The following is an 8,131-nucleotide window of genomic DNA, read 5'->3' as shown; positions in this document are numbered from 1 at the left end:
CACTCCATATAATTCTCTTTAACTCGGCAGTGAAGAAAATATTTCTGAGAATATTTTCTTTCCTGTTTCATCTTCTCACGCGTTCTCAAGCCTCCAAATTACCATATTTAACTCCTTCACGCTCCAACAGGCTGTGGGGGTCTTCCATGCACGCACAAAACACGTTGAATCTTCTCCAAATCACGTGAAACCCGTGATATACACGAACTGCCCTGTTTTCAACCCGTGAATTTTTTAGACGATTCTAGCCAATTCTGGTCGAACCAAACGCCCACAGTGTGTTTAATAGGCCATATCACAACTATCTACCAAAAATCAACCATTGAATCTCCCTAGAACACGTTCAACAATTCGATCAAAAATCTGCAGAAGTGTTCTCCATTTTCCCGCCAAAAACAAAATTCAAATGGAGAAGATGACCTCCCCCTAATCATGTACTGGGGTGCGAATAGCGGATGCCTTTTGGGGTGACCTGGGGTTCCCCTTAGTAATTGAGGTGCCCTTATCCAATGGTGAGAGTCCGAATAACACGTGTCCTCCGGGGCTTTTACCAACTTTTCGAGCCGAATTTTCCAAAAAATGTTTATTTTCCAAAGGTGCCTACAAACACATAAAACACCAAAATTAGTACAAACTCGAGTGCCAACAATATATAATATTGAGATCAAATTAAACACAAAAATGTGTCTATCAGCGAACCCTTGGCATGGCGTGGGCGCTGACAATGGTACGGTGTCGGCATGGCATGGTGCGGGTGCTGCCAAGGTGCGGCTTTGGCATGGCGCGGATTGTTGGCACGATGGAACTTTGCCTTGGCGGTCCCTATTTCCTCTTTTCCTCACTTAGCTCAAATAGGAAATCCTTTCTTTATTCAAACTCCAAAGTGTCACGCCTATAAAAAAAAAGGGGTTCGGCCTCTCCTTTTTATTTCATACCTTTGTTCTCACGTCCTGGCCGCGCGGTAGCAATAAAGTGAGCAAGTGTATTCCAGGTATGTCTTCCAGCGTTTCCTCTTCAATTTGTTTTTTTTGTTTTCTTGTGTTGGTGCGAACCCTAGCCATAGGTATGCATTCCATAAATCTGTAGAAATATTGTTCTTCTGTACCGGTGTAAACCCTAGCCGTAGGTATGCTTTCCTTGACTTGTATAAATTCTTCAACATAAATAACTTCCTCTTGAATATCACCGTAGTAATGTCGGCTAATTATGTAAAGTAGGCACGGGTAGGTGACCGCTGTTGATTCCACAAAAAAACCGGGCATTTTAGGGTTTCTCCCTCTTTTTTTTGCTATGGCCGTGAGCATAGTTTTCGCGGCGGGAGGCGCACTTTCTTGACCGGATGCGTGCTTTCCGCTGCAATAAGAGGTGTGTTTTCCGCGGTGACATGGAGTTTGCCAGTATCCATTTCTTTAGTTGTGCGTGTTATGACTTTCAATTTAAAACAAGTTAGCTTGCGCCTAAGATGGATTCTGCATTGCTGACAAAATAGCTTTCGTGCACCTCGTAGTAACTTCTCTTCGTTTTGTTTTCAGTGTAGTTACTTTGATAGTGAAAATAGCGTAAGAAATTTTTGTTAGGATGTCACCTGAGAAAAGTCTTGCCGTACCAAAAGACGTTGGCAACTCCAAGACAAACATGGATGATGAATTCTTCACGATGTCTTCTGCCACAGCTAGGAGAAATCATCCCAAGTATGTGTCGATTCTTCTGACCGGTTCGGAGGGTGAAGGAGGGACCCGGTCGGTTCGGCCAGAGTGCGTAATACGGTTTTGCCTTCAGAGGAAAGAGTACTCTGCTTCGCCTATTTACTTTAAAATCAGTGTGAGCCCATTGCGTTCTTTCGACAAATTAATGCAATTCATAATAAGCCAAGACTGCGTAAGATCTAGCTTGACCGAGGAACAAATCATTGATGCTGTCGCGGCTTCTGCAACACTCAAAATTAGGAAAGATATCCCGGGTTTGGTTGCTTTCATCTCCAGGTGGTGTCCAGATACTCACACGGCAGTATGTAGGTGGGGTGAAATGACTATCTCCTTATAAAGTGTGACCGTTCTTCTGAATCTTCCCATAACGGGAAACCTCAATATCAAGTTGTCATAAGATGAAGAAGAAACGCGCGCCGCTATAGTTGCGAAGTCGAAAGGGTTCGTTCGGAAGGAAAATGAGACGAGGTGTTTCTTCAGCTGGTGGGTGTCTCAATGGTTTCCTAATGAGTTGGAACCAGATCAAAAGAATAGTACGCTTCATGTTGCGGCATTCTTGGCTCTTTGGTTATCCAGAGATATTTTCGATGACGGCTCTGGTAAGAAGGAGATAAGGCCGGAACTTATCAAGCTTGCCATAAAATTAGCGAAAGGCGTCGTTCTCCCCATCGGAGGCTTGTTTCTCGATTCTCTGTACACACACTTGGATCATCTTATTGCAGACATGCGCGCTTCAAATGGCTACATGAAAGTGGACTCGTATGTTCATGCCGCTTTCCTCCAGGCATGGTTATGGGAGCATTTCGAGAGATACGCTCCTAAACCGTTGGATTCACTTTCCGAGTCTTGTGGTGGTTCGAGGATACTTCGCTGGTCAAATAGGCACCCAAGAGCCGGTTCAAACCTGGTTAATTTCCTCGACAATTCGTACGCTGTCAACTTTCGTCCATGGGCCCCGGTGTGTGCATCCATGGTTCAGGTTAACACTTTTGCTTCCGCTCTGAACATGTCTTTGCTCGCTGATGAAAGGAATATGGGTGTTGGAGAGGTTGTATTCATGCGAAGTTGTACGCCTAGTTATATACCGTCTTTCTTTAGAGGCTCGTGTCAGGCAGTCTCTTACAATATTGATCGGGCATCTCGGCATATGGGTTTCGACCAAGGGGTCCCTCTTGTTCGTCAGCCGGTAGCTCCATAGGACTCGTTACCAGCCGTTCTTGATGCTAGTGTTATCATGCCGGGTAAAAGTCCCTCTTTCTTGTTTTTGGAAAGAAATCCTTCGACTACCTCCAAGTATAACGCATTCTGGCAGAATGAGTTCCTTGTCATCCAGAAATTTGTGAAAGTTGTAGTGGAGAATACCCGTGGTAAACCTACTCCTACGATTTTGGCGAAGCATCCATTGTTGAGGGATCCTTCTTCAACTAAACGCAATTCGCCTAGTCCGGATACGGACAATCCCCAAGCGAGGGAGTGGCGATCAAAGAATCGTGCAGGTGGCTTTCGGTCAATTTCGGCAGATCCGGCGGCCCTCGTGACTTTCAATTCTTCCAACATTCGGGTAAGCATCACCTTCTCGTTGGCTTAATTGAATTGTGTAAATCTTCATTTCATTTCTGAATATCCGTCTTGGTGCTTTGGTCAGGGTCTCAGCAGTGTGAACGCCTTTGCTGAACTTGCACGACGTCGGAAGACAGCGTCTCTTGAGGCAGAGGGTGGCAATGCTGAACTTGCACGTCGTCAGAAGACGGCACTTGTTGAGGCAGGGGGCGGCAATGCTGAACCTTCCCATGGTGAAGAGGAGTCCGAAAAGGAGAAAATCTCTGAATCTCGTGATGACTAGAATAGCTCTTCCAATAGCAGTGCTGAGTCTTTTTTCTGAAAGCGGATCAGCGAGTCTTCTGTGCATCTTTCTTTCTTCCCCCCCCCCCTTTTTTTTTGAAAGTGTCTAACTCGTGACATTATAGAAAGGATCCGCTTCTGGATATGGCCCTGAAGTGGAGGCTCGTGGAGATACATTTCTACCTCTAACCGCGGCATCCACATCTGGAAATATGGAAACGGAGGTTGATCAAGCTGAAAGTGTTGTTGCGACTCAAATAACGGAGAGCATTCCCGTGTATGCAGGCAAAATTGTAGTTAGGAATCCCTTGCTGGTCACTGGTTCAGTTGATGGCGCCACTTTTGCTCATCCATACTTGGTTCCTTATCAGGATGATGTGTTGAACGGGGGCTTCAGCATTCCATACAAATATGAAATGCTATATTCCAAGATATGGGAAAGGTACGACACATTTCCACAACCAAAAAGGCCACTAGTCAGTTTGCGCTAGCCAAACATGTGGAGGAAGCTTTATCTTCGATTGATGATATGTGCAAAGTGACTGGCCTCACGTGATTATAAGTTGGAAGTTTCATCGTGATATGTGCGTAGACCATGAGTTCAACTTCTCCTGGTTTGTTGAAGGCTTTGCTGAGATTGAAAAGTTGAAATCCATAGCGGTCGAAGGCCCTTCTGCGGATGAAATAACACGGCAGGAGGCGGAAATCGAAAGGTTTTCCAGGAAGCTGAATCTGAAAAGGGAGGCTCTCGAAAGCGCGAGGGAGGCTTTCTCCAAGAAGAGCAAGCCGTTACTGGATAGTTTTCCTTAAATGCACTCCTGTCTTCTGAATTTCTTTATTTAGGTATTTTTTTTGAAAGGCAGATGAAACGCCTGGTTTATATTTTTGGTTTGAATTTATAGATAAATTTTATCTATGAGGGTTTTGGATTATTCTTTTTGAATGAATTGTTTTAGAATAATGTTGTCTTGGTTACGATTGCAAGTGAGGCAAACATCCCAAGAAAACCATGGAACCGTGAGCGTTGCGTGTCGGTAGAGAGCATGAGTGGCTATCGGTTTTATCATTCCCGTGAAAACTTGAAGTAGTAAACCATGTGTTTTGTCTAGGCAAGACTTGCTCGGTTTTTTCGAATCTCTTGACAAAAATTGAATCTTCCGGGTGTAAGTCCGAGTTTTTTGGGAAGCACCGCCGTGATTGTGGAAAGTCCTCAGTCGTCCCTGAGTCACCTGATAACCGAGTCGTCGATCCCTGGGTGGATCGTTTTCTTCTACCATATTGGAAGTCCCCAGTCACCTCTTGTCGTGCCATGACTGGTAACTGAGTCGCATGGTAACTGAGTCGTCGATCCCTTAGCGGATCGTTTGCTTTTACCACCTTGATATCTGGGTTGAAGTATGAGATTGGAAGTTGGAAATCGATATTGTAACTGAGAGATTAATCTCCCACTGTGGTCGCCAATATTTTAAGGGTGAAAACAGTTTCTGCTGGTTTCGGTAATTTCGTGTGTTGTGGGTGGGAAACGAGTCTAACCCTAAACAAAGTACTGCAAGGGAGTACTTTAGATTCGAGAGATAAATCTGTACAAATACTGCCTAAACCAAGAGATGGTCGTTCCAGACTTGCTATGGTCACAAAGTGAAGGAGAAGGGTTGGTTTTGGGGAGGGAAGCGGAGAGAGTGTTGAGACCAGAATAGTTGATTCTGGAAGAGTAGTTGTTTGACTTGTATCAGAAAGTGAAAGTTAACAGATGGGAAAGTAACCAATGATTTCTAAGTGTTGTATGCCCTGACCAAAACTTGTTGTTTGGTGGAAATAGGTGAAACCTATTTATACAAGTCGCAATAAAACGTACCCGGTCTCGTAAGAATTGGAAACGGTTTGAATAAATGGAAGGAAACGGTAATGGGTAACGCCTGAAATTGATGTTTCCATAATAAAGGAAACGCTTCACCATTACTCCTTGTATTTAATAACCGCCTCATCCTTATGATACTTTCTTGTAACTGGCGTAATGTACGCCGCACGCTGTAAACCGCCGAACCAATACCCTAATGAGCATCCCCCAGTTTGTGACATGTGTTGATGTCTCGAGTAGTTTCGCGGAAAACATGTAGCATGTTGTTGTTGTTTGGAAAGTTGAGCTCGGGAGACTTGTCGGATCGGTGGTGACCCTCGACGGTCGAGATTTTGCATCTTGAGGGGAAGGGTGGCCGTTGATTATTGCAACCCTTCGTTTGGTAGCCAGCGGCATGAAAGCATGGTCGACATGGATTTGACATAGTTAGGCGTGGCCAAGCTAGGATTTTAGGCGCGGCCAAGAACTAGGGTTTTAGAATAGTTTGGGCGCAGCCAAAATTAGGGCTTGGCGTTGGGCCAAAGGTTGCCACGCATTAGCTGGTGACCTTGGACGGCTAGATCTGCATCTTACATGGAAGGGTGGTTGTTGATTGTTGCAACCCTTCGTTTTGGCAGCCAGCGTCGTGAAGGAAAGGCTGGCATGGTTTAGGTACAGCGGTGCGGCTGGCATGGTTGGCATGTCTTGGCGCGAAGATGTAGCTGGCACGACATGCCATTGGCACATGTGGCATGGTTGGCATGCCTTGGCGCGGAGATGTGGCATGGCATGCCATTGGCACATGCGGAATGGTTGGCATGCCTTGGCACGGAAAGGTTGCACGTCATGTCATTGGCACATGTGGTGCGGCTGACATGGTTGGCATGCCTTGGGTAGCAAACTTGGACGGTTGAGATCTCCATCTCATAAGGAAAGGTAGCCGTTGATTGTTGCAACCCTCCGTTTTGGAAGCCAGCGGTATGTGGTAGGGCCGGCATGGCTTTGGCATAGCTTAGGCGCGGCCAAAATTAGGGTTTGGTACAAACCGTGATGTTTGGCCTTGGGCCGGAAGTTGCCATGCGACGGTTGAGATCTTCATCTCCGATGGAAAGGTATCCGTTGATTGTTGCAACCCCCCGTTTTGGCATCCAGCGGCATGTGGTAGGGCCGGCATGGCTTTGGCATGTGTTAGGCGCGACCAAAATTAAGGTTTGCATAAACCGTGATGTTTGGCTTTGGGCCGCAAGTTTCCATTTGTTAGGTGGCAAACTTGGATGGTTGAGATCTGCATCTCATATGGAAGGGTAGCCTTTGATTGTTGCAACCCTCCGTTTTGGCAGCCAGCGGCATGTGGTAGGGTTGGCATGGCTTTGGAATGTGTTAGGCGTGGCCAAAATTAGGGTTTGCATAAACCGTGATGTTTGGCTTTGGGCCGTAAGTTGCCATGTATTAGGTGGCAAACTTGGACGGTTGAGATCTGCATCTCAGACGGAAGGGTAGTCGTTGATTGTTGCAACCCTCCGTCTTGGAAGCCAGCGACATGTGGTAGGGCCGGCATGGCTTTGGCATAGTTTAGGCGCGGCCAAAATTAGGGTTTGGTACAAACCGTGATGTTTGTCCTTGGGCCGGAAGTTTCCATGCTTTAGGTGGCAAAGTTGTACGGTTGAGATCTGCATCTCAGATGGAAGGGTAGCCGTTGATTATTGCAACCCTTCGTTTTTGGTAGCCAGCGGCATGGTGGTGGGGCCGCATGGTTTTGGCATGTTTTAGGCGCGGCCAAAATTAGGGTTTTGGCATAAACGTGATGTTTGGCCTTGGGACGGAAGTTGCCATGCGTTAGGTGGCAAACTTGTACGGCTGAGATCTGCATCTCAGATGGAAGGGTAGTCGTTGATTATTGCAACCCTTCGTTTTACAGCCAGCGACATGGAGACATGGCCAGCATGGCTTTGGTGCGGAGGTGTGGCTGGCATAGCATGCCATTGGCACGATGGTGTGGCCGACATTGTTGGTAAGCCTTTGGCACAGAAATGTGGCTGGCATGGTTGGCATGCTTTTGGCGCGGAGATGTGGCTGGCATGGCATGCCATTGGCACGGTGGTGCGGCTGGCATGGTATTCCATTGGCGCGGAGATGTGGCTGGCATGGTGGTGCGGCTGGCATGGTTGGCATGCCTTGGCGCGGAGATGTGGCTGGCATGGCATGCCATTGGCACGGTGGTGCGGCTGGCATGGTTGGCATGCCTTGGCGCGGAGATGTGGCTGGCATGGTATGCCATTGGCACGGTGGTGCGGCTGGCATGGTTGGCATGCCTTAGCGCAGAGGTGTGGCTGGCATGGCATGCCATTGGCACATGTGGTGCAGCTGGCATGCCTTGGCACGGAGGTGTGGCTGGCATGTCATGCCATTGGAACATGTGGTGCGGCTAGCATGGTCGGCATGCCTTGGCGCGGAGATGTGGCTGGCATGGTATGCCATTGGCACATGTGGTGCGGATGGCATGGTTGGCATGCCTTAGCGCGGAGGTGTGGCTAGCACGGTATGCCATTGGCACATGTATTGCGGCTGGCATGGTTGGCATGCCTTGGCGCGGAGGTGTGGCTGCCACGGCATGCCATTGGCACATGTGGTGTGAGATTTGGGGTTTGGTTTGTTTTTGGCACAGTGACGTGGGAATTAGGGTTTGGCATGTCGAAACCCTAATTAGCATTAAAAAAGGTACCCCGTAAATTTCTCACAGACATGT

The sequence above is a fragment of the Papaver somniferum genome, chromosome 8 (genome assembly GCF_003573695.1).
Source record: "Papaver somniferum cultivar HN1 chromosome 8, ASM357369v1, whole genome shotgun sequence".
In the NCBI taxonomy this organism is placed as follows: Eukaryota; Viridiplantae; Streptophyta; class Magnoliopsida; order Ranunculales; family Papaveraceae; genus Papaver; species Papaver somniferum.
The sequence above is the reverse complement of the archived record's forward strand: the minus strand, read 5'-3'. Positions refer to the sequence as shown.